The 27,821-nt window shown below is 34.4% G+C and overlaps 2 protein-coding genes across 12 annotated transcripts in view; one reads left to right on the forward strand and one right to left on the reverse strand.

The window, feature by feature from the left end:
* LOC116414584 (cell adhesion molecule 2-like) overlaps positions 1 to 20,891 on the reverse strand; it is a 105,790-nt gene extending 84,899 nt beyond the window's left edge. The window contains exon 1 of the mRNA XM_086909115.1: positions 20,634 to 20,891. The gene's annotated coding sequence lies outside the window, so the exon portion shown is untranslated. The remainder of the gene's footprint in view (positions 1 to 20,633) is intronic.
* Positions 1 to 27,821, forward strand: part of Lar (tyrosine-protein phosphatase Lar) — a 204,905-nt gene that overhangs the window by 28,237 nt on the left and 148,847 nt on the right. For 9 of the 11 annotated variants that reach the window (XM_086909096.1, XM_086909106.1, XM_086909098.1 and 6 more), the window contains exon 1: positions 25,747 to 26,023. The exons of the other annotated variants lie outside the window; for them this stretch is intronic. The gene's annotated coding sequence lies outside the window, so the exon portion shown is untranslated. Of the gene's footprint in view, positions 1 to 25,746; positions 26,024 to 27,821 lie in introns of those variants that run through there. 11 annotated transcript variants of the gene reach the window in all.

Raw genomic sequence — 27,821 nt, forward strand, 5'->3', positions numbered from 1 at the left:
CACGAGCCGTCGTCGTTCCTGTCGTTCTTTCGCGGTGAAAGAAGACAGAGAATGGTATGGAAAAAAGGCAACGAGTTGGTGTCTGAGTGGTAAGATGGAAAATGAATGTTACGTCAAAAACCAAATGAAAAGCTTCTCTTTCGAGAAAGAGGAATAAATCTACGAAAAGTTCGTTAACAATTCATTATTATTTACGTAGTTTTATTAAAAAATTGCTCGATTAAAAATAATAACGAACGCGTTACGTAGATATTTATAAAAATTTCGATAAATTATAGAAAAAGAAAAAAACTTCAAATCGATATAAAAATTTTAAAACGAAAATAGATTAGAGAAGTAAGATTTAACGAGAAAATAAATCGGAGAAACAAAAATTTCATTTCAGCTAAGACGCATTATAACGAGTCGATCGATATCAATTTCGCTTCCGATATTTTAATTTCGTTTCGACAATAATATTATTTCTTAATATCGGTGGATTTTCATTTATACAACTGCTATATACATATATATATATATAGAAAAAATTCGATTGCATAGAAATATTCGTAAATATATGTAAAAAGTTAGTTTGCAACATTAAAGAGAGAGAGAGAGAGAGAGAGAGAGAGAGAGAGAGAGAGAGAGAGAGAGAGAGAGTGGTTATAATTCGATCGATCTAACATCTAGAAAAAGTGCAATAAAAAATAATTCTGCACAATCGGTCGTATTAACCAGGCAGTTTTTTTCGACACGAGTTAACGTCGACCGTTCCTCGGGACGTCGAGTCGATTGTCAATGGTCTCGTATCAGTTACCGTTTTACTTCTCCACGCGAAAAAACGTACGCGTGTAGTAATCGTTTAACAAGCGCAACATAGATATTTTAACGTTGTTCCACGAAATCATTCCTCGTGGTGGATTTACGTATTGTCGATACTTTGCTCGTGGTTCGCGCTATACTCTTTTTTTCGTCGCCCCTTTCTCGTCGATGCATCCGCATCCCGTTTTCATTTCGGAATCCGATATCTGGTCGTTGCCCCGTTTTTCCATGGATTTCGACCGCGCCCCAACCTTCTCATTTCTCGTCTCCTCCTTTCCCACCGCTCTTCTTTCCTCTCTCTCTCTCCCTTCCCCCTCTCGCCCCCGCGAATCCCACGCCATCGCTCTTTCCATGCAAATATGCCAAGCCTTTTTTCCCAGACTTTTCGCTCGAATGGAGTCAGAAGCGCGTAGAAGGAGGCGTAGAACGTAGATGGGAACGCAGAGAGTCGAGAAAATTAAAAAGATGACGGCAATTAAACCCTTAATACGCCGTGTTCCGGTAATACGCATCCGCGCGTTGTTCCAGATGAATATCGAGATTGCCAATTTCGTCGTTTCCACGTCGTTCTACTACGTCGATCGATATAACAATATACACGTGCGCGTATAAATATGTATATAAAAGGGGGGGAGGAAAGAAGGATGAACGAACGAAATAAATTTCATCGAATTTAAATTTATGGAAACAAGGAGGAGGCGGAAATGGCCGGATAAGTGATATTAACGGAATGGAAGAAAAACCGTGCTCTCGCTTCTTATCTATCTAACGAAATTCGAAAAAAGTAGGGTGCCCTCCCCTTCCCCGTAGCTACTTATCACCTAACTCAAGGAAGAGGAGGGCGAGGAGGGGAAGGACGAAGCCGCTTGGCACCGGAATTCCGCCGGAATTCGCAAAGAAATTCGCGCTCGCGGCCTCTGCTGTTCGCTCGTTTGTCTCGAAACGGTGCGCTCGGACTAGCCATAAGGAGGGTCGTAATTCAGGCGACATTCCGCGTTAAGGGTATCTTACCTTACCTCTAACTCTCCCTCTCCCCCTCTCCCTCTTTTCTCTCTTTACGAACGCTTTGAAGCTAGTTTCACATTTTTTTTTTTTTTTTTTTTACCTTTCGATCTTCCTTCCTTTGATTCACCGGAAGAAACAAGGGTGAAGAGACGATCTTCCAATTATCGAGACGTGGATCCTCTTCTCCCCGGCTGCAAATTACCGGAAACTTTGTCTTATTTGAAGTTTAATTGCGCCTGGACAAATCGAACAAGCAAAACGATAGTTATCGAGATAATTTTGTCGAAACGTTTCGATAACGATTCGCCCTCGTCCGTGCTATTCGTCTCTCGTTGATGAAACTTTCGTCGATGTTCAATTAAAAAAAAAAAAAAAAAAAAAAAAGAAAAACGAAAAAACGAAAAAACGAAAAAAAAAAAAAAAAGAAATACAAATTTCTAGTTTATAAAACACAGAGTGAAACGTTTATTAGTGAAATATTTTACCGCGAGATAAAGCGATGCGCGTTAACGAGCCCTTTGAATCGTTAAACCAAATACGAGCACTGGGCGTTCGTTAATTACCGTACCTACGGTAATGAGATAACTTTTTAATTTCAAGTTTTGGCCCTCGAAACTAGCGATTCTCCAGGTTTAAAGGATCCACATCCACGCTCGATACAGAGGAAGAACGGAGATACTTTTAGATATAGCGCGGATGCGCGATGGTATCTCGGCGCGTTAGCGCGTTAAACGCGTATAGCTTAAAGGCATGGAGGAATTTCATCAAATATTTCGTCTAAACTCGTCTAAATGTCAGAAGCCCGAAGCAAACGAGTCGAAGAGGAGGAAGAGGATGAAACGGCGGAAAGCCTAAAAGAAGATAAGCGCAAGAAAACGAAAGAAAGATCCGCGAAGGATAGGGTACATAAGGTAAAAATTTAAGACTATTGAGTCAGCCATATCTGCTGGCTTAACAATGCTGACACAGGCATTTAGCCTCAGGCTCGAACGTATCTTTTCTCCGGTACGTGGAACTTGTCGGGAAAAAGAAACGAAAAGCGCGGCACGAAGAAGGCGGAGAGAATCGTGAACGAGCGTGGTCGGTCGGTGGGGAGCGGAAGGGTTGGTGGAAACGCCACAAGGAAAAATAAGAATTTCAAATCTAATTTTCCAAGGCATATTTAATAGCGTACCAACCCCCATCCCCCATCATCGCCAACTGCTTCTTTCGCGACCGTCGTCCGTCATCTCTTTATTATTTCATCGATCCTTCTCCCTATCTATCTATCTAACAACGAGAAATCGAACAATCTTAGATTTAATTTAAACGTGTATTCCCTCCCCCTCCCTCCTCATCCTCGTTATTCTTCCTTACAGTTAGAGGAATTCGATTCGAAATTCGTCGAAGGAATAAAAAAAAAAAAAACAAACGGGAAGGAATATATTAGAAAAAAATTCTCACAAATCTATCGAGTTTCGGAATTTTCGTCAAATTCGATAAAGAAAGAAAAAAAAAAAAAAAAAAATCACGAGAGTAAAAAGTAAGCGAACCTGTCACCTTTATCGCTCAAGCAGGGGAAGAGAAAAATCATAGCGATTTTCCTTCGGGAGATTCGTTACCCGGTCCAATTAGCCCCGATTCTCTGGCTCGAGACTTGAATCAATTTCGCGGAACAGTAGGTCACAGATGCCACCAATTACGTTCTGCCAATGGCCCGCCATCCTTTTCTATCTCTCTCTGTCGTGTTCAGGAAACAGGCTAAATGATTTTTCTCCTCCCAAGAGTCGGAACGGCGAGATCGGTCGACCGAAGGAAACCCATTTGACGACTTTACCCCAATAATTGTCGTGACGGCTTGCGAGTATTACGCTCAAGTACTCGACCGTTTTACTTTGCTTTTCTTCTTTCTCTTTTTTTTTCTTTACTATATATATAGAGAGAGAGAGAGAGAGAGAGAATATATATAGTAACTCTAGCAATAATCTGTCGATTTGATAAATCTGATACAAGTGAAGTAAGCGATATCGCGAGGGTTCTCTCGAAAATATCGAGGGATTCGAGTTCAAACGTCTCGTGGTTAATCGAGCGTTATTTGTCGAAACAGACTAGGCTTTGTACAACGAGACAAAAGTTTCGTCATTAGTCTTCAAAGTCGCGCGACTAACAAACTTATACCCTTATTCCTCGAACCTATTAATACAGGTAGACATCGGATGTTAGTTCTTCTCGTCATTAATTATACCACGTTCGACCAGTCTTTCTACCTGTTCTTCCCCTTGTTCTAGATTTGCGACACAACGTACCACCAATTTGAATAGATAATGAACGATTTAATGCGATTCTATTACGACCGAATATTCCAATTCCATCGTTTTCCTCCTTTTTTTCGCCAAAATTCTCGGCAGGGATTTATCACGGATCGTTTCGATTGGAACCCTTTTTTTTTTTTTTTTTTTTTTTTATTTTTTTAAATCGAGAATATCGAATAACGATGATATACACAAGAACGAACGATAAATTATCCTGGCTATGCGCCATTATCAGACGAAAATCGTTGGTTGAACGAACTTATACACACACATATATATGTATATTATCTGTTATACATTCTTGTTGGAAGAATTAATTTCTGGTAATTAATTAAAGAAGATGATCCAACGCTTTTCTAAATATTTCTAATCTTCGGCGACATTCCGACTTTCAGATGTTTGTCGCCAAACTCCATTTCACTCTTTCAAGTTGCTTAAAGTTCAACGCGTTGTTCGCAATTTCCATTATATTTGTTTCGAAGTAACTTTTTCGTAGAAAGTTTTAAGCGAAAATGTTTTCACCCTCTTTCTTTTCTTTCTTTCTCCCCGTTGACGTGTCCCGCTCGCATGCTATCGGATCTTTCGATCCGTCCTTGTTTCCTTATATCGCGCGGAAGTAGATTCCCAATCCCAAGAGTCGAAATTTTAAGAATACTTGAAAACTCTCGGGACATATTTTACATCGTGACTAAAGACGCGACGGATAAAGTTGCCATCCATAGAAGTGTTGCCTCGAATAAAACTCCCCTCTTTTTTTCTGCACGCTCCTCGAGCCAAACTTCGAACAAACGAATCCAAGTATATTCCCTTGAAACCTTCGCTTATATCCGCTCAACAACGTATCTAAGCCCGTGATAATTGCAATTAACCGTTGCGGTTCCTTTTTCCCAATTTTTTTTTTTTTTTTTTTTTTCTTTTACGAAAAGATTCATTTCAAAAGCAATCTTCGCTCCGATACACCCGAGACGGGAGAAAGAAACGCGAAATGACGAAAGAACACAAATATATCGAATAATACGCTTTGAATAGCGATAGAAAGATAAACTTTTCCTGAAGAAAATGAGTAGAAAAATGAGTTTCTGTTCGTCTGTGCGATTGTCGCAATGCGACGCGATGGATGAATACTAATTCCGAGTTAATCGTTCTTCGCTTCGAATTTATTAAACTCGAAAAATATTGTTCTTTTTCTTTTTCTCGAAGGCTCTCGAGAAAATCAAAAGCGGAAAAATCTCGAATCCTTTCCTTTCCTTCGTGCGTTATTTGCGCGACAAACCTGAAACGAGAAATATAGAGGAACGATGGGAAGATAAGTGGATGCGGAAATTTGCGCCGAAAACGCCGTGGGCGACGATGGAAGGCGATGCCTGCCACCGGCCGTTTCGGCGTCGATTTAATCAATGGCGGAACATTATTATATTCCTTCGAAAAGTCTCTCGCTCGCCATTTTAATTCGTTTCATCTCGATACGTTTAAGGCTGGCGAGTTTATTAACTGAATTGTAACGTGCATAAGATTATCCTTGGCAGCCACCACACCGTTTTAGAAAAAACGAAGGAACGCGAAACATCGCTTTTGAATATAAAACATGGTATCAAAAACGTGATACGAACAATTTAAGAGTCACGCGCGTTTTACGAGCGAGACCGAGCTAAAAGCTGCTGACCCGTAAAAATCCAACGCGTTTCGCTTGCACACCGAAAGAATCGAAATCGAAATAAAAACGAGAAACTTTGATTTATCGCAACTTCTTCTTCTTCTTCTTCTGCATAACAATTGCCCCCGCTTGCAACGAATCATCCGTGTACGATTTGTATCGCTCGATCAGAATGATGGGAAATCTGGTTGGAAATAAAAATTAGCCTTGATTATCGAGAGATAGAGTGAACCCGTTTCAAGTAACGTTTAACCGGGGATCGAGGAGTAATTTTAACAGGCTCGTTTTCCTCCCAGATAGTTTAAACCGCGATTAAATTCGACCCTTTCGGACGGAATGAAGTGAAGAAAAATCGATCGCTTTGACATGGTGAAACTTGGAATAGAAAAGTTTGATCGAACGGAATTACGCGGAGGAAACTAATTTGTCGAATATACCGAAAGTTTCGGCAAGTCTCGCGGCGGGGAGAAGATTCGAAAATAGGCAAATCGATATTTACCGCGTTAAGACGTTTCTGATAAAACTTCGGCGGTCTCACCGTTCTTAATTCAATCTCGCGATAATTAAATTTTTATTTTTATTTATTTTTTTTTTTTTTCATCGCTCCTCCCTTTTCGTCCCCAACCGCTCTCAACGAACACTCCACCTCCACGTACACATGTATTCGGAAGATTGTTGGTTGGCGGAAACGTCGCGGAAAAATGAAATCCACTCTTGCCCGCCTCTACTTCTGCTCCCCTTCCCCTTTACTCGCGCGTGTCCCTTCCCTCTGACGATTAAAGACATTCAACAATCGAGCGTCCGATTCGTTCGAACAATTTTCTCTTCTTCGAGAAACGAGGTTCGAACATTTCCACCCACTTCTCGCGCTAGCTAGCTTGCGACCTACTACCAGCAAAGTCTGTTCGAGCGCGAAAACAAAATGCATTTATCGGGGCCAGGGATCGAAAATCTCTGGGGAATTGGTTGGAATTTCATATCTTCGCTAGCGCTCGATCTGCAGAAATACCTCTCTCTCTCTCTCTCTCTCTCTCTCTCCGTAACCAATCTTCACCGTAAAGAGAGCCATTCGAGCCATTTTCATTGTAAAGGATGAAAAATAAAATTCGAGGCAAGGATGAAAAATAATGGAAGCAAGATTCTGATGGAATCGTAACTACTATTTTTCACTCGTAGCGAATATTTCGGAGGCAACGTCGTTATTCCATTCCGTAAAAAAAGAATTTCTCGCGTCTCTTTCAGTATGTAATTAAGTCATATTTGAATTAAGTCTACGAATCTAGAAATCAACTCGATATTGAATTTGATTTTCAATTGTATTCTATAGCTGGAAAAATATGGATGGGAGCAAAAGCGCGTACGAATATTCGACGGGTAGAACGAAGGGAAAAATAAGAAAAATAGACGTAATTCATCGTCGAGATCCAGATGAAAGGAGTCGCGAGGGAGGGACAAGAAGAGAGAGGGAGAAAGAGGTGAGATACTTGAAGAAATCGTGCTAGGAACACACAGAGTTTCCGTCTTGTTTGGACGCATAGCTAGCACTCGAAGAAGAGATGACACTGGAAGAAAAATAAAAGCCAGCTCCTCGGGCCAGGTCACCTTTCCTTCTTTCTAATCGCAGCATCCCATTCCATTTTTCTTACCTTCTTTTTTTTTTTTTTTCCAGCCTATTTACTCTCCGCGCTACTTGTTTTCCCGTTGCCGCCCTTCTAAGAATTATTAAAGGGAAAATACCCTTGAAATCTGCTTTCTTTTCATCTTTGATGACACCTAGCTGGAATACTGTTCATTTTTATCTCCGTTGCATCAACCAAAATGAAAAGAAGCCAGCGTCTCAAATTATAACAAGCATCTGAAACATTCTTGAGACAAATTTTTGAGAAATAACGTCGTTGGAGAAAAGGGGACGTGTAATTGTAATTACGAATATTTTTTCCCGGCTTTGATTATCAAATGCTATTTCCACAATGAGTAACAGGAAAGTTGTGTATTGGCTTCGCCCAAAACTTTCGACGGATTTGCAACGCAACATTTCGTGCACTATTAATACGGTAACTAAGTTACTATTACTCGAAAACAGGAGTTCGTGATGCACGAGTTTGTTGTAAAACCGAAGAAGAGAAAATTTCAAAGATTTTCGAAGAAAGAAGAAGGATGAGAAATATCGATAATATCGTCGAAAAAGGATTTTCATTCTTTTCCTACTACCGCAACTAAAATATATATATATATATATGTGCAACACCAATGACGGAGTAGATATTCGTTTGCTATTCGGTTTACTTCGAAATGAAACACTGAGATGGAATCTAAACGACATTTGGACACTCGACAAACAGCAATAGTGCGACGCGCAATGGCGGCGAAGCAGGGCGAAAACGAAAACGGTAGATGCATATCTTCGGTGTTTGATGAATAGTTTTAGTTCAAACGTATCGATCTACCTTGGAAAATGAAAGAATACATTTTCGAAACAGATAGGAGTAGAAACAAAAACTAAAAAGTACAAAATACCCGAAAAATAAATAGAAAAACAAAAAAAGACTGAAAAAAAAAATGAAAGAGAAAAAAGGATAGGACGAAGCGACGAAACGAGAATTTGAAGAAAAATGGTACAGCTAAGAATTGCTCTAGATTCTAGATAAAGGTGATATCGAGAAAAAGTAATAGCGAAATAAAATCTTGGTTCGACTCGAACCATATGGTATTCCATATGCTTTCGTAGTACGTCCATTGTACATATTCTGCTACTTCCATACCAATGTAATATATTTTATCGATTTTCTTTTCTCGGCGATTCTCAGCGAAATCGCGAAATCCCTTATTTCTTTTCCTAATTTTCATTTGTTGTGTTCACGAATGGAAGGAGTACAGCTATTGTTACAACTTCTATCTACTCTCGATGCACGAAACAACATCATCTATCCCGCTTTGCCCACCATTTTCAAACGGAATTCCGATATTCTCCTCAAATTTGCAACACTCGAACGATTCGATTCGATTCGATTCTTTGGCCGATGTTCGTCTAATCGAAAAAATATAAAGAAGAACGATCTCGAACTCACATCTCTATAAATCTTTTCTCGAAAGCCACGGATATGATATTACCATTACAATGGAAATTTGATAAAACGTCCGTTTCAAAAATTAATCTCTCGCGAGAAACGGATACGCGTTTTAGGTGCATCGCCGATACCGTTGTTTACCTCGAGCAACAGTCTTTCTATTCTCACTCCGTTCAATGTGGCGTGGTTACTACACACGAAAGAGATACGGCATATAACCGGCACAATGTAGCAAGAATAACCGAGCAAGCGAAATTCCAGGACGATTGCTGCGTGTGCACCAGCTTGCCCATTATACCGGCTTTGTTCCGTCAGACTCAAACAGAGGCTGATATTCCTGACGATTTCCTATGGGATCCTCGATACCCTTTCATTCTCTACGTTTGCCTCTTTCGTTCTCTCGCCAACCTCTTCCTTCTTTCATCTTTGTTTGGATAAATACCTATCGTACCACCCCGTCTTTTCCTTTATTATGCGCGACTCATCCAGCCGCGAGATAAAACGTGGCGCCATGTAAAAATATCACATTCGTTGCAACGAATTATGTATCTTATAATTATCTTGAACGAGGTCAATTTCTTATCTCATCTCTGAGAAAATACGTGGCAATTTCATAGGGGAAGAATAGAACGGATTCGACGAACGGTGCAAGTGTCGTTTCGATTTATCGCGTAAAACCAACACTTTTATCCTTGGGTCAGGAACCTAACAAAGGGATCGTAACTCGATGAAACGCCAAGGTTGACCGCTCGTTTGAGACTAACCGAACGGAGGACCGAAGAGAAGGAGCTTGCTTTTCTTTTTTTTTTTTTAGATTTTCCGCTCGTTTGAGAACCATCTCTATCTTTTATACCAAGAACAACAGTTTATACCAAGAAGAACGTTCAAGACGTCGTGCTTGCAAATTCGAGAAATCGATTCCACGAACTCTATGAAATGCAGATTTTGTGTTTCCTCGGTAGAAAAACAGAGAGATACCGAAGAGATTTTTCGAGAAAACAAGCAGAGTTGCTAAATCTGCACGAGCGTCGAAACAAGCGTCGTTTCTTACACAACGGCGCCTAATCGGCCGCTCTGCGAAATATTCTAGAAGCAACTTCTCCTTCTCGAGTATCGGGTAAGAGGTAAGAGAAAAGAACGGAATGAATCAAAGGCAAGGATGAATTATAAACGAGGAAGAAAAACGGAATGTCGAATTGCGGCATAGCCTAGAAAATTGGCTTTTGTCGATAATATCGGAGCAAGTTGATAGCGAGGTGAACGGGGGGATGGGGGGTAAACGACCCCCTCCAAGTTCCGTGGCAACGGCACACCGCGGGCGGCATGGCTGTCTCGTGTGCACGTGTGTGCTGATGTATGCGCTGACGTGCAAGCCTGCTTTGCATTTTTACGGTGCACGTAGAACGAAGCGGTATAAAGCGATCTCTTCGTTCCACGCGCGTATAGGCGTGATGTGTAGGCTACCCGCGCGCGGTCGCTCGCGTGTTCCGCACGAATCGAGGAAAATATCTACGCGAGAGACCAATGGAATTTCTCCTATATACCGAGCCAACCGTGTTTCACCGCCAATGCTCCAGTCACATTTATCAGTAGACGATACTTATTTTCGACGGAACGCGTGACGACGGCCACTCGCGTTAAATGCGCGAGTACGAGGCGCACATTTCGATCGATCTCCACGCGATTCCTCCTCAAATCCATTCCGCTCCCCCCTCCTCCCGGGATGGGAAATGAGTTACCGGTCTACGTGTACGTACGTACGTATTTCTCTGATCGATGCGACTAGCCATGCAATTGCTAACGAATTTTTCTACGAATATTCGTCCTCCTGTTTTGAATTTAAATTGGACGGAAGTTTGAAGGGGATGCGTAAAGTATTCAAGTCTTTCAAATTTTACTAGACGTACCAACTTCGTTATCTCGGTCGGAAGGTCTTCTGAACGTTACTTCCTTTGCGAACAATAAAGGAGAAAAAAAAAACAAAGGGAGATATCCGATGCGATGATAAAAGCTTCTTGCAATTCAGTTTTTCTCAGAGTCTCGTTAAGAATTAAACAACTATTTCGAAAGAAAAAAAAAAAAAAAAAAGGAAAAAAAAAAGATCTTTTCCAAACTTCTTTCTCGCGTGAACACGTTACAGTTCCATCTTTGCCTCGAAACGGATCCGCAGTATTAAATTTCGCTAAGAATAAAAAATTGGAAGGCCCGTGAAGAATACAATCGATAAGGTTTAAATAACGCGAATTGTCGTGCAAGAAGAAAAGCCGAAAATTTCTAATTCGCGGTTGAGCAACATTTTTTTACTATTTATACTCGTAGCCTGTTCGTGCCCGCTTTTATGTGCCGATTCTGCGGCTTCTACTTTTTCCCTTCATTTTGCCATTCTCTTTTTCCAACTGCACCTTGTTGCGGTGGATATTCCGGCGGCCGCCCCTCGCATCCCCCGAACAAAACCCCAGTTCCGTTGTCGTACCGTGCCCATTGCAAGACCCCACAATTCCCTGCATCCCCATCGCGTTTCCGGAACCCCTACCCACCTACCTACACCACGATACTTCTCCCGGTTTGTCTTCGTTGGACCCTCGCGACGGTCCGTGCTTTTGTTTCGAATTAACATTAGGAGGTTTCCGCATACCCAGAATTTATTTAGCGGACAAGTCGTGTAGCTCGCCTCTATAACGCGATATTTAGAAATCGACGAATTTTTCATAAGACTAGGTTCGACTGAAACGTCGAACGAAAGGGACGATGATATTTTGCACATCGAGTTACATTACGCACCAAAATAAATAAACAAATAAATAAACGTGGTTTTGTTTGTTCCATCGCAAATTAGAATATGTACATATATATCAAAGGATTCGTGATATGAAAATCAATGTATTCGTGGGCGAAACGACGAGGAAAAAAAAAAAAAAAATTCGTATTCGCCGAAAATGCGGCGCGAATGAATTTACGACTATCCATAAATCCTAGATTATTTCAAATTATACCCTCCCCATATCTTTCCTTTCGCGCGATGACAAATCGTTCGTGAGAATAACATTGATATGTAAAAACAGTGACAAACGACACCGACTATCTTTAGAAATTTAAGCTTTAATTTATCTTGGGAAGAGAAATCAGTTTATGCGGGTCTGTCCGACGGAAAAGAGGTAACGTCGTGAAGAGATTTGTCGTCCCACTAGACGCTCTTAGAATAATTGCACGAACGGTTTCTTCCTTTATTCTCTCATTGCTGTAGGCTACTCGTTTTCCCGCTCTACGCTATTCTTTTTAGACATGACGAAGCAGGATATCCTGACCCACATACGTTGGTTTAAATAAGCCGGTGGTTTAACGTTCCATTTTGCCTGCAAACTTTATCAAATATTTCCTTCTTACATCCCCTCCCCCTCCTCCACATTCGATTTCTTTCTATTTTATTATTAAGAACGAATTGGACGAAAAATCGATTTTTTTTTTTTCGCGATCTCTTCTCGCGCGCTAATCACGCGAACGAAGATTTTTCTCTGTGATAATAATGGAGGCTACGCTCCCTTGTTCGCAAAACCTCTAAATCGATGCTCGAAATCGTTTACAATGTCGATTCACGCATCGCTGGACTTTAATTCGGTATTTCGAAACGCAATTTTCCAAACCATTCTTCGATGACACGTTTCAAACGATCCAGCTTTTACAAGCGTAAGCTCGGTTAAGCTCGTGCGTTTCGCCGTCCCACGCCTCGACGAGTTGATAACCGTTTTCACCGAGGCCGAGTCAAAAGCTTTAACGAGGGACGAATGACAAGCGTTCGATTTATATCATTGATCTTAGATATCAACAAAAAAAAAAAGAGATACAAATTGAAAAAGGAAAGAGGGAAAGTGTTTGATCAGTGTTTCGTCGCAAAGACGGTGCAATGATTGCGCGAGGAATGAAAGGAAAGAATGAAAATGCAGAGGAAAACGAAGGATAGGAAGTTGGCAATATCGCCCACCGAGGATCCTGATTTTGTACAGTGTCGCGACATCGCAGACAATCTTGAAAGCTGGTTCGCGTTGACGAGAACTTTGCCGTCCGGTTCATCGGCGACAAAGGATCGAATCTCTCTCATGCGCGAGATCGGAGATTGCGGAGAGAAAGGTTTCAGCGAAAGAGGAAGCAAAAACATGAAATCTTCTCGAGGGAAACGCTAGAGAGAGAGAGAGAGAGAGAGACAGAGAGAGAGAGAGAGAGAGAGAGAGAGAGAGAGAGAGAGAGAGAGAATTCCTCGTCACCATGATCGAAATTTTTCGATACACCGTCTCTGGTAAATTTAATTAAAAGGAAAAATCAAGATTACACCGTTCTCTGTCTTAAAAATAATAATTGAAATGAATTACGATAAATAAAATCATTAATACGATAATACGTTAAAGGATGAAAATTTTTTTCCGAATATAAATCGTATTGTAAATTGAATAAGAAAGAAAAAACACAAAGGAGCAAGATAGGTTGCGAAACGCTACTTTATATAGTTGAAATTTATGGATAATGAAATGCGAGAAAAGAGTGGAAGAGGAGGCACGGAGCAGGCCAACAGTCATAATCGCAGCTTAGAATGCATGGAATAATTGCGCACGTGCATTGCGCTGTAGGCGGCTTAAACGCTGCGGCAATCATAAAATATAATTTCTTCGGGTCGGCTTATTACGGCCTGGCTCTGTCCTCCTCATTTCGCCATTCCTGCAATTCTAATCTTTTTTCTCAGCCAGGTTTCGCCATTACGTAGCGTTTCGCGCGGGCAACAAAACGGGCAATGCGAAAATAGATAGTAAAAGGGAAAAGACGGAACAACGCGCGAGTGGAACGTGTGCGACGCAACGGGGTGGTTCGTGAGAGCAAACCACGCATTATGCGCATACGTGTGCTACTACGAAATACTTGCTACGTTCCGTAATAAGGCACGGATAAACAACGGTCGGTCTCCCTTCTTTGCGCAGCTTTTCGTTCTCCGCATTTGCACGAACTTTATCGTAAACGTGCGCGTGAATCCCGTGTGCGAATCGAAAATGCGTTACCTCTTTCTCTTCTTTTTTCTTTTTCTTTTTTTTTTTTTTTTTTTTTTTTCACTTTTTTTTTCGACTAATCGCGAGATAAACAATGTTCGTAGGAATAAATAATAAACGATACACGTTACGATAATTCGCGACAATTTGCCAATTTTTCTCAAGTAGGTTTGTCGATCTAGCAAAACTATCGTTTTACCGGAACGAAGTAGAAAAAGGAATGCTGGCTCAACTTGGCAAATTTTATCAATTTAGCGATTTCCTGGCGCTGGTCCAGCCACAATCTCGAGAAACGAGACAGAGCCGTTTATTTTTCTCGACCATCGGTACCAGATATATGGATTTAAGATTTTCCTTGTACTTTCGCGACAATTCGATTCCCCCGAATTACGTTCAACCACCTTAAATTATTATTTCACTTATACACACGCGTGTATACACATATCTTCTCTTTCGATCGATAGAAGATAAAAATTTCCCCGAATATTTTTTCTTTTTTTTCCAAAAAAAGCCCCTTCGTCGAATATATAAAAATAAATAGCTGTACGTAAAAAAGCTTTTTACTCGTATTTCCCTATATAACAATCCTAAAATATACAAATTTAGAGGGCTCCTTCTATCGCTTTTTGCGATGCTATTCACAGAATTTTATTAGACCGATTTTTCCAGATTTCCCTTCGTCCCTTTTCCTTTCAAAAGAGACTCTATCTTCCGAGCAGACAGGCTTCGGCAGCCAATATCTCGGAGTGCGACTTAACGTTGATCCTTCTTTTATACCGGTTGAATTTAAATAATGGAGCCTGTGCTAATTCGACGCCAGCGGTGGTCAAACTAAGGGACCGGAGAAAAGATTCTTTGAAAATTTACATTTTCAATTTTTCCAAATCCACATTCGCGCGAACGTATTTTTATTTACTTTTATTTTTAATACTCTTCGTTTGTTTTTCTATTTTCTTTGCTCGATTTATAATTTCACGCGTTTATCTAACGCATCGTGCGCTAGCTAAAGCTGGAATAACAGGAAGCTTTGGAAATAGTCGACGTGGCTTGAAACGGATACCGAACAGATGGCGACTTGATCCAACTGCTGTAACTCGTTATACTCTGCGGTTATACCTCCGTGATTACCTGCACGAGCGAAACTCGGACTTCTGCCCGAATTTCTCATTATCGCGAGTGCGCGGTGTAACCCTGAACTTTAATCACGGGCCTATCGTTACACCCTTTTTTACCGACCCCCAACTTTTCCCAACAACGTTACCAATTGCGCAACATTCGCGTTTGTATTTTCTCTCGAAATTTCTATTGAAATTTTATGTTATAAGGTATAAAAGTTCATTGAAATTTTATCTATAATTTTATTTTATTGAACGTTGCTAGCAGTGTTACTATTCTGTAGTTGGCTATCCTTTTGTTTATCTTCGATACGCGATCTTCAGTTGTTCAGTTGCTGTTCCGACACGCGCACTCACCAAAATATATCCATTCAGCTAAATATTTCTTGTTATTTATTGTTCACCATTGCATTCACCAACCAACACTTTCGTTTAAGGCGAGGTAAAAATTCTTATTATTATTAATTCACCGGAATTTGCCAGTGCATTTGCAAACATCTGTCCGTCTATCGGAGCGGAGATGGAGGAGGCGGAGATTTATCGAGAAAAGAGAATGCAGAGATTCACGGGATACTTTGGAAGAGGGAAAGAGAGATGAAAGTGATGGGTAAGCTAACACAGTAACGAAGTCCAAAATGTTTTTCCCCTTCTGGACCGTCGAGTGCTCAATATCTATGCTAATCCGCTCTACCGCTTCTTCGGTGCACACTTACTACACACTTCTCTGCGTCAATCCTATTCCTTGTCTTACCCTCCTTCTTCCACCTTCTTTTACCGATTCCACCGTGCCTTTTGCCTCTGAACAGTCTGGGTAAACAACAACTCGAAATACCATTTTCCGCAATCGATAGCCCGATTCGAAAGTTCGAAACTCGAATGAGGTGAAAACATGACGATGTCGCAGTGAAAAAAAAAAAAAAAAAAAGAAAAAATAATCCGTAATCGATCCGAAATATTCCTCTTTCTTTTTTTTTTTCTAGGGAATAAATAAACGAAAATCGATGAATTACGGTAACTAAAACATCGATTTCGGATGAATCTTGTTATTGTAATTTCCGGTGCGAGTTAGCGAGAGTCACTCTATATGTATAACTGTTTACTATATCGATCAGATCTTTTCTTCGTAAACGTTTACTTTTCACCAAGTTCCGTAAAGGAATCTTATTACTTGACTTCCGCAAACGTTTATGTATCACAGAATTACAGCCGGGATATCATCTTGTGAAATTCGATTCCACGAAAATCTTCTGCTTTGACGAATAAAAAAACCGTAAAAATTATCTATTTTTATTTATGGTTTGTTGAAAATGCATCGATCGACATCTCGAAATCAACGTTATAAAGAGTATATATATTGATTAAACGAAGAAGGCAAAATGAAAAGAATAATATATCATCGATGGTTTGTATAGAATAAATTTTGCTATTCTCTATTCCCTATGTTTCTCGCATCATATCTATCAACTGCCTTGGCGAATTGCATTAGTTCTAATCTAATCTCCTATTCACCATTTCCGTTATTACTCGTCGGTGATACAATAGAGAGCTAATTAAACTTCAGCTCATGAGCCACGTATTGAAAGGCAATGGTATTGCCACGCAACAATTGCTCATCTTTGAAAATTCGGGCAAACTGGTTCGTAAATATCGTACGATAAATAAAAATTTGCATCTTAAACATCATAGTTTATAATAGCGAGAGGTATATCATACGTGTCACTTATTTTTTATAAAATAAAATTCATTCCATAAATATATTTTGACAGCGTTCCACTTTTCGAAAAAAAATCACACGAATTTCGCACGAATGATTGAATATATATATATCTCGTATATCTCATATTAATCGCAGATTGTAATTACATCCTCGATTTGTAACATTTCGTTCTTCTAATTTTCTTCCAATCGGGAATGAGCGATAAATTTTAAAACGCGATTTATTAACAATGTCTGAAAAAGTTATTTTAAACTTTCGATTGAAAAATGAAACTAGAAGATCCAACTAGGATCCAGCATACATCTTGAAAATTGTAAACGAATCGTGCAACGGCGAGCGCCACAATTGAATCGATATCGAAAAACGTAGGGAAAAGTTCTAGTTTCGAAAAAGCGAATGGATTTCTCTGGAAAAGGAGGTTAATCGATAACAACGTTTCTCCCGGTTTTTGATTTACGTTGCGTTGTCCTAGACGTACAAATACCGCTGCGCCATTCTCTCTTCTCCGACCGTTTCCCTCTTTTAATAATTTTAGTTACTATATAGTAATATTTTTTGCTACATGAAAATGAATTAAAACATCTACATATCTTCTATATATATGTATAGAAATGGCGAATTTTTTAATTCTCGCATAGATTTCTAATTAATTATCAAGCGTACAAATATTGGTGTTGAAGATGGGTGTGTAAAATTATGTTAATTATCGATAAATCGGGGAGAAATTGTATCAAGAATCGAGAAATGTTGTTTCAAAGGAGTTTCTCGCGAAATTTAACGATCCACTTTACGTATAAGCGAGATCTCGTTTCGAAGTAATTCCGCTCGCTGGCAGTCCGATTAACGTTTTAATCCGATTACCAAAGTTTACTCAAACTCGCGTAGGATCGCCGCGAAGAAAACCTAGAGATTCGGTAATACGACAGAAATTTTCCGTTGGGACGTCTGGATTTCCGCCTTTCCGCCAAGTCTTAGTGTCTCGGCTAATTAATCCGCTAAATTAGTAGGTCGGGGAGCGAGTGTTCAGCAGAGCGTGGAGACCACGAGTACCAAAAAGACCGTCTCTGCTTCTCTGTTGGCTGATACACGGTTGGCGAGGCTGCGGTAGTCGAGTTGCTCCGCGCCGAATACATCTTCTACGAGAACGCGAGATCATTCGTGCTTGCGACTGCCATGAAAATGCATAACTGAGTAAACGTGCTCATATTCCTCCCTGTACACGGATGTATACCTGCTTACGCTTGCATTCGGGTTACCGTACGCACTCGCGCTCGCACTTTCCACCCGCTAGTTAGTATTAACGCTCGCGTACACGTACGGGCATCAAACGCAATAATACCTCGTAATGGAACAATGTTGTTTCTGTCGCTGTTGGACAAGTTTCCGGTCAACGCGCCGCAGAAGGTGTCGGTAAAACGTGGCTAAAACAACCATACAGATAGAGAAGAGACAGCGTCTAAGCGGTATACCGAGCTTAGGCTTGTCTAACCTCGATTTCGTATCGGTGTATGTGTCCTGACGTCACGTGCGTTCAACACCCTCGCGTGGTCATCGATCTGCAATCCCCTCCCCTGACATCCCCTCGGACGATGAAGGTGTAACACGACCTACCGAGCATCTATTCTCTACACCGGAATGGATACGCCGCACACTTTCCTTTCCCTTTTCCCCGATTCCTTCGAAAAATCTCTCCATCCCGTTTCTCCCATTTCGTGTATCCGCCGCCTTACACTTTCAAAACGATACGCGACACGCGAAATTCCATTCTTGAAAACGCTCGTTCTCATTTCTCTACATATATATCGTATCTTACGAATCGAATTTCCATTCATACGTCTAATGTAAAAAAAGATTTCGCCATGTAGACGATGTAATTCGATATCTCGCGGAGAGAATCTTTCGCTTTTGCGAAAAACTTTGTTTCTTTCGCTTCTTCTTATTCGAACAATGTCGAGGAGAACATCTTGAAAATATTTTCTTTATAGTCGATACGAATGTATAATAAAAAGGAAAACGTTACGTTAGATAAACGCGTGCTACCATTTACTTTGAATCATTCCATGGAATTAATTGTTTATGTTCCATTGTTTGATAACTTCCCTTTTTTTACGAATATTTTCATCGATCTATAAATATAGTAGAATTAAACTCTTAAAAATATGTTGTTGCTGTGAAATAATTAAAAATATATTGTACAGGAATGTTAAAAGTAGAAGAAAACTGTGTGTGTTTCAAAAATTTTGAAACAAATGCCATTTATGGTTTTATGCAAAGCTTTTAGATAAAATCTCTAACTCTTTACCGATTTAACTTCGAATCGTTGTTGTTATTAGTAAATTATCTCACGTATCCTTTAAATAGTCATATCATCGACACTTTGTAATTCGGCGACTTTCCAAACATTCACTCGAGCGTATTATCGAGGTCTTTATTGAATCCTCGATCCAATCATAAATTATGATAGAGCTAAATTTGATGATATAACGTTAAGCTATTTGTCGTTATATCATCAAATGCTTTGCTAATATATTTATAAATTATAAAATCAACGAGAGAATATTAATGAGCATAAGATTTCGTCGATAAGCTTATGCAATTTAATATTTATAGCAACATCTTAAATATCTCGTGGTTCAAATTCAAATCACGATTTTCACTCGACTAAATATCTTCTAAGCTTGGCATAAGATAGGAAATTTGGTATCGTTCTTCAACTCCTTAACAATCTCTCCATCGTTCATGTAGATAACTACCGAATATAACCAAGCTTTCGTGAACATTTCGTATTATGTATTCGCACGATTACATCCTAGCAATTCTCTAGTACAATAGAATCGAAATAGTCTATACTACAAGATATTGAATTGATTATCGTAATTGAATGATTTCGTTAAAATTAGTTTTTTTTTTTTTAGTAATGATCGGTTCATCTAAAATAGAATAACATAACCTAAAATAAAAATATAATGAGAAATAAAAGCAAAATCGTTAAATATATATATGAATAAGATTCGAAAGTAGCGTGAAAAATTCATCAATTTTTAGTTTTAACAGTTTTAGGAATAATTACTTCATACACGCGTAAATCCCTGATTTGATTAGTGCAACGAAATAACTGACATTTCAAGATTCACTTCGAACAACATAGAGATATATAAATAAGTACTTACAAATTTTCCGACAGGCAATGGAACGCTCAATTCAGAATGCATTTTGCATTTGTATAGCACATGTGATTTCATGCTCGTTGAATAATCATACGTTGAATAGTTATATTGGATAATTTGATGAAATACAAGATAGGTATTAGTGAATGATAAATTTAGTGAAAAAGAAGAAAAAGAAAAAAACTATGAAAAAAAACTATGAATGGGACAAACAGTTCCAGAGAAAGAATTATTCAAGATTAAGAATCGACGAGAATTCGCTTGTAATCGCATCTGAGCTTTTGCGATCGATCTACGTCGAATTTCTAGCATGGTTATCTCGTGGGAAATCAGTTAGTTTCGTTCGTTTGGACGAAAGTCGTGACGATCGAAGACGATAAAACGAAAACTTCTCGAATAATTCGAATAATCGATCATTAAAAATAGTAATTAATAATAATAATATATACAAAGTTTATATATATATTATTTATAATCTTCGAATTTTATCTCGAGAAAATATATCTTTCGTTTCAGTATACTTTCATTTTTGTTTAAATTTTACAATCCTATTAAACATTAAATAATCATTTTATAGAATATATATGTATAAACTTCAGCCATTTAATATACACGAAGAAATTATAAAATTATGCTGTTTAATATCTGATTATGCCGTTAAGCATGTCCTAACCTTTCTATGTTTTATCACGACTCATCAACAATTTATCGAAAAAAAAAAAAAATAAGCTACCATCTTTGTATAATCATAAAATACATTTTTAAATTGCATTAAAATTACATACCTCTGATCGAAAAATATAAAACAGTGAATAGAAATACTTCACGTCACGATGTGTCTATCTTTTGTTATATATCACTTATTATTTTTTATATAAAAAGAAAAGACACAAATTCACAAAAACACAATCAATAATATCTTTCTTTTTTTTTTTGCAAACATTAATAATGCTATAAAATTACAAATTACAAATTAATTGTTACAAATGATCGAACGAAATGCAATTTCTTTCGCGCGCGACATTGCAAGTTGAAACTAGATTCCCGAGACGATTCGTGAAAACTCGACTATTTTCGACTCTCATGACATAGAAGTAGGACACTATACATAGTCGTAGATCAACATCTAAACAACATTTTACATAATATATATTTATCTACATATATTTATTTATATAATCTATATATTTATTTACATAAAAAAATTATATACAATTAAATTGCGTACAGAATTTATTATTAACTTTTTTAAATGTTGAAATTTAATGAATAATGTAATATGATTATAATAATGTAAATGATTTTTGCGAAACATGATTTATGTAGAACATACTAGGAACAAGCATCTAAAAGCTTTCCTCGTATTGCCGGTACTTTACAAAAGTTTGTAAAGTAATCAGAAACATGGAAAGAGACTGCTGCATCACCCACACGCACCCACACATTTCTATGAGTTTTAAACTCTACCTCTACAACTTTGCTACCCTTTCTATTATACGAACAACAACGAAAACGCATCTTTAAACTAAAGTTTTTGAGATTATATTTGACGTTCGTACGAATTATGTAAATTATACAGTTGAAATATATTTTCAATCTAATTTGTATTTTAATTTACGTAAAAATAGTATCTTCTAATATGAAAAAAATCGTATTAAACATAACTGTGCTTTTTAAAAATAATAATTTTTGCAATTTTTAAAATTTGTTAAGTTAGTGTCAAAAAATTGTTAACATTAATTAAGTAAATTATACGAAGTTAAAATCGAAGCAGCAAGTCACCAAACTTCATTCGAGAGTTCGTTATGTAAGTTATGTGCTTTCGTACAGCAGCGGATAACCAAACTCACGTAACGACTCTTAACGCGATGGTCTCTGTATACCGAATGTAAAGTTCTTGCCTTGAGAAATAAATATTCTGAAATATTTGCAATTTGTTGCATGAAATGTAGTAAGATACATAATAAATTTAAATTCACAAGTTCGTTAAAATTTTCAGTTTCTTTTTTCAAGCAATTATACTAATCTGTCAATAAATATTCAATAAGTATTTAGATATAACAATCTTTCGCAAAATATAAATAATAATATCGATACATATGTATAGCATATGCAAATACTTAATAAAGATCATTTATGTAATGTCATATGTTATGTATGTATGTTAGATGGATATCTTTAATCATATCATATTTATTTTGTCATACCATTCTAAATGATTGCTGAAATCAGTTCACTCATCCAGAAATCTTTATTTTCTATTTAACAATAAGGTAAGTAATTAATTAAAACTAAATAATACTTTCACTTATTTATATATCTTTCAATATAAAAATATTATACTATGATTGAAATATTGAAATTTGAACCAAACTTCTATATAATCTTTAGATATATGTAATTTTGTATATAAAAATTTTACATATTTATAAGTGAATTCAAATACTCTATACTGTATATAAATATGTATATATATTTAAATATATAATATATAATAACAAGTTACATTATTATAATTCAAAGATTATTACAATATTATTCTTAAAAAAAAAAATTCTTCAAAAAATTTTAGTGTTTCTTTTTTTTCACTATTAAAATTATACCATTAAATGAAATTGATCATATATAGTAAAATGGACTATTAACTATTTTGAATGTGTATGGGTGGAATCAATCATTACATAAGAAAAATATTAAAAATAAAAAAATACAATTTTCATTATTCCTAAATTTATTTTTAATAGCTTAAATATAAAGCGTAAATTTTTATAAATAATTTAAAAATTGACTATATCTAAATATTTTTTTCCTTTTGTAAATAAAAGTATTTTTTGAAAATTAATCGCAAAACGGATATTGTGGCGCCATCTAGCGGTGAACGAGTGAAATTGATCGTCACGTAATAAAATAAAAAATTATAAATTTTTTAGCTTTTTAAGATACAATTTTTTTATTTTTAAGATCGAACTCTTAAAAACAGTTTAAGACAATATTCTGTCTCGTTTGAAAATTATAAATATCTTCCGAAACTCGTGCAAAACACGGATACAGAAACGCTATCGCCATCTAGTGGTGAATAGATGAAACTAATTGTTACATAAAAGCAATAAGAAAAATAGGAGAATAAAATTTGTATGATTTTCATATACAAAATTTCTTAACTTTTAAGAATTCAAATTAAAACGTAAATTTTTAAACATAATTGAAACGAATTATATCTAAATTTTATTTCGTTTAAAAATTAAAAATATATTTCAAAAATTATTCATCAAACGGATATTGTGGCGCCATCTAGTGACAAGTTGGTGAAATTAGTTGTCGCATTATAAAATATTTACATATAATTTATCTAAATTTAATTCTAAGAATTTACTCTTTAATTTGAGCTCTTAGAAAAAATTAAAAAATTTTATGTATTAAAGCTATAAAAATTTTATTTTCTTATTCTTATTTTTTTTATGGACAATTAGTTCTACCTTGGCCACTAGATGGCTATAGTGCTTCTATGTCCGTGTTTTGTATTATTTTCTAAAAATATTTGTAATTTTCAATCGAGCAAGAATATTGGATAATGGTTAGTTTTAAATTATTTCTGATGTCCCGAACTTTAATTTGTGTTTTTAAAATTAAAAAAATTGTGTTTAGAAACCAAGAAATTTGTAATTTTTTATTTTATTACTTAACGATTAATTTCATTTTCTCGCCAATAGATGACATCACAATGTTCAATTTGTGATTAATTTTAAAAAAATTCTTTTAATTTATAAATGGAGGAAAATATTGACAATTACTTTTAAATTATTTGTAAAAATCTACACCTTAGTTTATTAAAAAGCATTAAAAAACAAAATTCAGAAATCAAGAAATTTTATTTTTTTCATTACTTTATACATAATTTTTTTTAACAAAAATTGTAAAATTTTATTATTTATTTGCGATTTTATTTTATATTTTCTTATAGATTTTAAAATTATTCATTAAAATATTCTAGAATTTTTCTACAATTCTGATTCTTTTTTCAATGTTTTCATTTATTTTAAAAATTAAAATTCAATATCTTTACTTTATTAAGTATTAAACAAATATTTTTTGAATATTTTAATTTGTGCATAATAATTTTAAAATGTTAATTATATTTTAAAATTGAACATATTTATATCATAATTCAATTTTGACAAGAATATTTCAATTATTCAAATTCAATTATCTAAAACTACAACCAATTTTATTGAGATAAATATATATTTATATAATATGGGTTTTATAAAATTATTCTATGTAATAAAAATATTTGAAATATTTTTGAAATTAATATTTTAGACATTATATATTTTATTTTTAAATAATAAATTCTTTAAAAAATCAATAACAATAAATTAACATTTATCAACAATTATTATATATTATCATAATTATAATAATTATAACAATTATTACATATTATTATATATAATCAACAATAATAAAATTTTAGAAATCAGAAAAGTATAAAAAATGAGATCACTTATAAATAGAATGTTAGATTTATATTTTGTTTCTTGATTTATAATTTATGATTTAAATTTTTCATTTTCTTAAACAAAGATATAACAATATATTAAAGAATCATTCACTATATCATTATAAAAATTCAAAAATCATCATTGTAATAATCTGCAACAATTTTTTCATTAATTTAATATATATTAAATACTATTATTATTCAATATGCATCATGTTAATGATATTAAAAAAAGATTTAATGTAAAAATTGAATCAATTGGATTTCATTCAAAATAATCTGCAATAAGAAATATATTATAAAAATAATTTTTATTAAAATTTTTTGATTAAAACTCTTTTTTTTAATATTTTATTTACATTATTATTAATCATATTGTTTCAATGGCATTATATCAAATATTTTTCGCCTTTTGATTTGTTTAAGATTTTTAATTTAATATAAAAATAAAAAGATAGAAATAATTCTATAATAATTCTATTATTATTCTATGTTATATTGTTTTTATATTGGGATAAAAATTAATAAAAAAAAATATTGTTATTGGATAAAAAGAAGGAAGTATAGATTTATATTAGTGAACAATATTTATTAGCTTATTAATATTAGCAATATTACCGTGTTTTTATATGAACTTTAGCTTATAGTATTTCTTAATAAAGTTTGGTTAGTTTACGTATTGGAGGAGAAATTTGTCGTTCGATCCAATTGCTAGTGTAGTTAGTATCGCTATTTCAACGAAAGATGTCGTCAGTGTATTTAAATCGAACGTTTCTTCAAATATTTTAAAACAAAGCGAAATTAAAAAAAATTAATATCAAATTCGTAGTATTTCTGGGATTCTATAATTTAATATCTTAATTTAATTAAAATTTTATGTAAAAAAGAAATTTAATTTTTATCTTTTTATATCTGCTAATTAATACTTTTCTATTTCTAGATGGCTATAGTATTTATATCTATTTCTCTGAAACCATAATTCTAAATTTCTTAATAATCAAGTAATGAAAAAGTAATTAATATGTTATAAAAAACACTAATATTATTTTTATATATTATAATTTTTTTATATTAATAAACTATACATTAAATATATTTTTGAATTTAAAAAAAAATCTATATTTTAAAATGCGAAATTTTGTTAAAAAAAATAATAAATCCGTATAATGTTATATTTATATAAAAAAAAATACATATATATATTTCATTATGAAAAATAATGAAAAACTGTTTATTAGATATATTAAATAAGTTTAAATTATTAATGAATATAAAATAAAATATTAATGAATACAAATTATGATGTTTATAATCTTTTTAAGAATTTTAATTCTCTTTTATTTATATAAAAGTTTATCTAATAATAAACATGAAGTTTTAGAAAAAAGATGTAATATATTATATTTTATTTCATTTATAAACAGTTAAACGATTTGATAATTTTATAAAATCCCGCGAAATATTAAGTAAGGGGAAGTAAAGCAATATGGCCGCCCAGTATCACAGCACTATGGCGACTTTCTTGTCAGTTTCCTAATTATTGCCTTTTTTTATATGTTTTACACGAATTTTTTAAGTCAGTGTATAGTAAATAGGTACAGTGTATGTCAGTTTACGATGTGAGGGTGGAAATTAGTTAATATTCAATTCGTCAGCATATATACGCAAGCAGTGGTGAGTGTTTTGCTATTCTGCACATAATCGTTTGTTCTGGCTTTCCATGGTCGCCCTCTAAACAAGAGGGATAATCAATTTGTTTACATCATGTATTGAATTGTTATATTCCAAATCATTGTTATAATCTGATACTTCATCATATATGATCAAAGTTGAGATATAATGATACAAATTATATAAAATGTCTATAGGCAAGCATGCATCGCTTGACAGTTGAACGCGTTAGAACATACATATAACCTCTTGCATCTTAGAATGCTTCCATTTGTTCTTCATCTTCTTAATGTTCGTCGTTTACATTTACTTTATTATTTTTTTGAACTTTTTCTTTTTCAAATGTTTCTTGCGACATATTATATTTGCTATTTGTTATTCAATTATATTAACTTCGTATCTATATAATTTTATATTTTTCTTCGTTCGTCGAATGCTTCGAAACAAAAGTATTGATTTTGTAATATTCTTAAATAATCGTATTTCATTTTAAATATTTTGATAATTGCATTATATATTTAGCTAATATCATATTATTAGCAAATAGAATTCATAATAACAAATTTTATATTTTACATCTATTTGGCATTTTATTAGTAGATAAAATATATATAAAATCTATTATATATTTTTATATTTTATATGTATAAAAAAAAGTTGTAAATTTCATATATATATATATCATTTTAAAAACATATAAAATCTTAGTTCGTATAACATTCATTAAAAAAGTTGAAGAAAAATGTAAAAATCTATAATCTAATTTTCATTAGATAAAATGAAGACATCACAAAAATATTAATATTTTTTATATATTTAATCAAATATCATATCAATATTTTTGAGAGATTTTCTTTTAATTATGTTTAATTATGACATTTAACTTTTTTTATATTAATATGTTTTGATTTTGAATAATGCTTTGTTTTATTTCTTTTAATATTATTGTATAACTATCTCTTCATATAGATATTATAAGTTATTCCAAATATATATAAATATTGGATGATACATATGAATAATAAATGTTGGATGATACATATTTTGCATGAGTTATTCTAAAATATTCAAATTATATTTAAATAAAAAATTATATAGAATTTATAAATTATTCTTTTAGAAGGTATAATCATCTGTGATATGTACTATATGTATATATGTTTATTTGTTTGTCTAATAATTTAATATACAAGTACTATTTGTTATTTATATGTCCTGATATAAAATTTATTTCTATCTTTCCGTGATCCAATTTTGGCCAATATCCAATATAATATTATGATTAATTATTTGATGACAATTAATTCAATTTCTCTTTGTTTAAATCAATGAAAATAATCCCATCTATCAGAACTATGTTAATTGAACTTTTTTCATCACTAAAACATATTTTTTTCCACTTCTTTATTTAAGAAATATGACTAAATTTGAACCAAGTTATTTTATGGTATCGCATTAAAAAGATCGTTGTTTTAATCTTTCTTATTCAATATACTTATTTTTTTTTTTTTATAAAATGCTCATATATAATTTTTTTGTATTTTTGTTTCTTCAATCTTGCAGTCTTTTTGTAATTCAAAATAACTTATAAAATTGCTTATTTGATAATATTCATGTATATATAATTCAAAGTTTTTTAATTTTTTTATAGATTTCTACATTTTTAACATGTTTTATGTATATATATATACACAAGATAATAATTTTTATTTTATTATTAGTATTGCAATTTTGTAAATACCTTTTTTTTGACTATCACAAATATAATTTTTTTAAAAATATTTTATGATATATCACATAA

Source organism: Apis florea, unplaced genomic scaffold (assembly GCF_048593485.1).
Source record: "Apis florea isolate Af1SG1 unplaced genomic scaffold, ASM4859348v1 contig_3081_pilon, whole genome shotgun sequence".
NCBI classification, from domain to species: domain Eukaryota; kingdom Metazoa; phylum Arthropoda; class Insecta; order Hymenoptera; family Apidae; genus Apis; species Apis florea.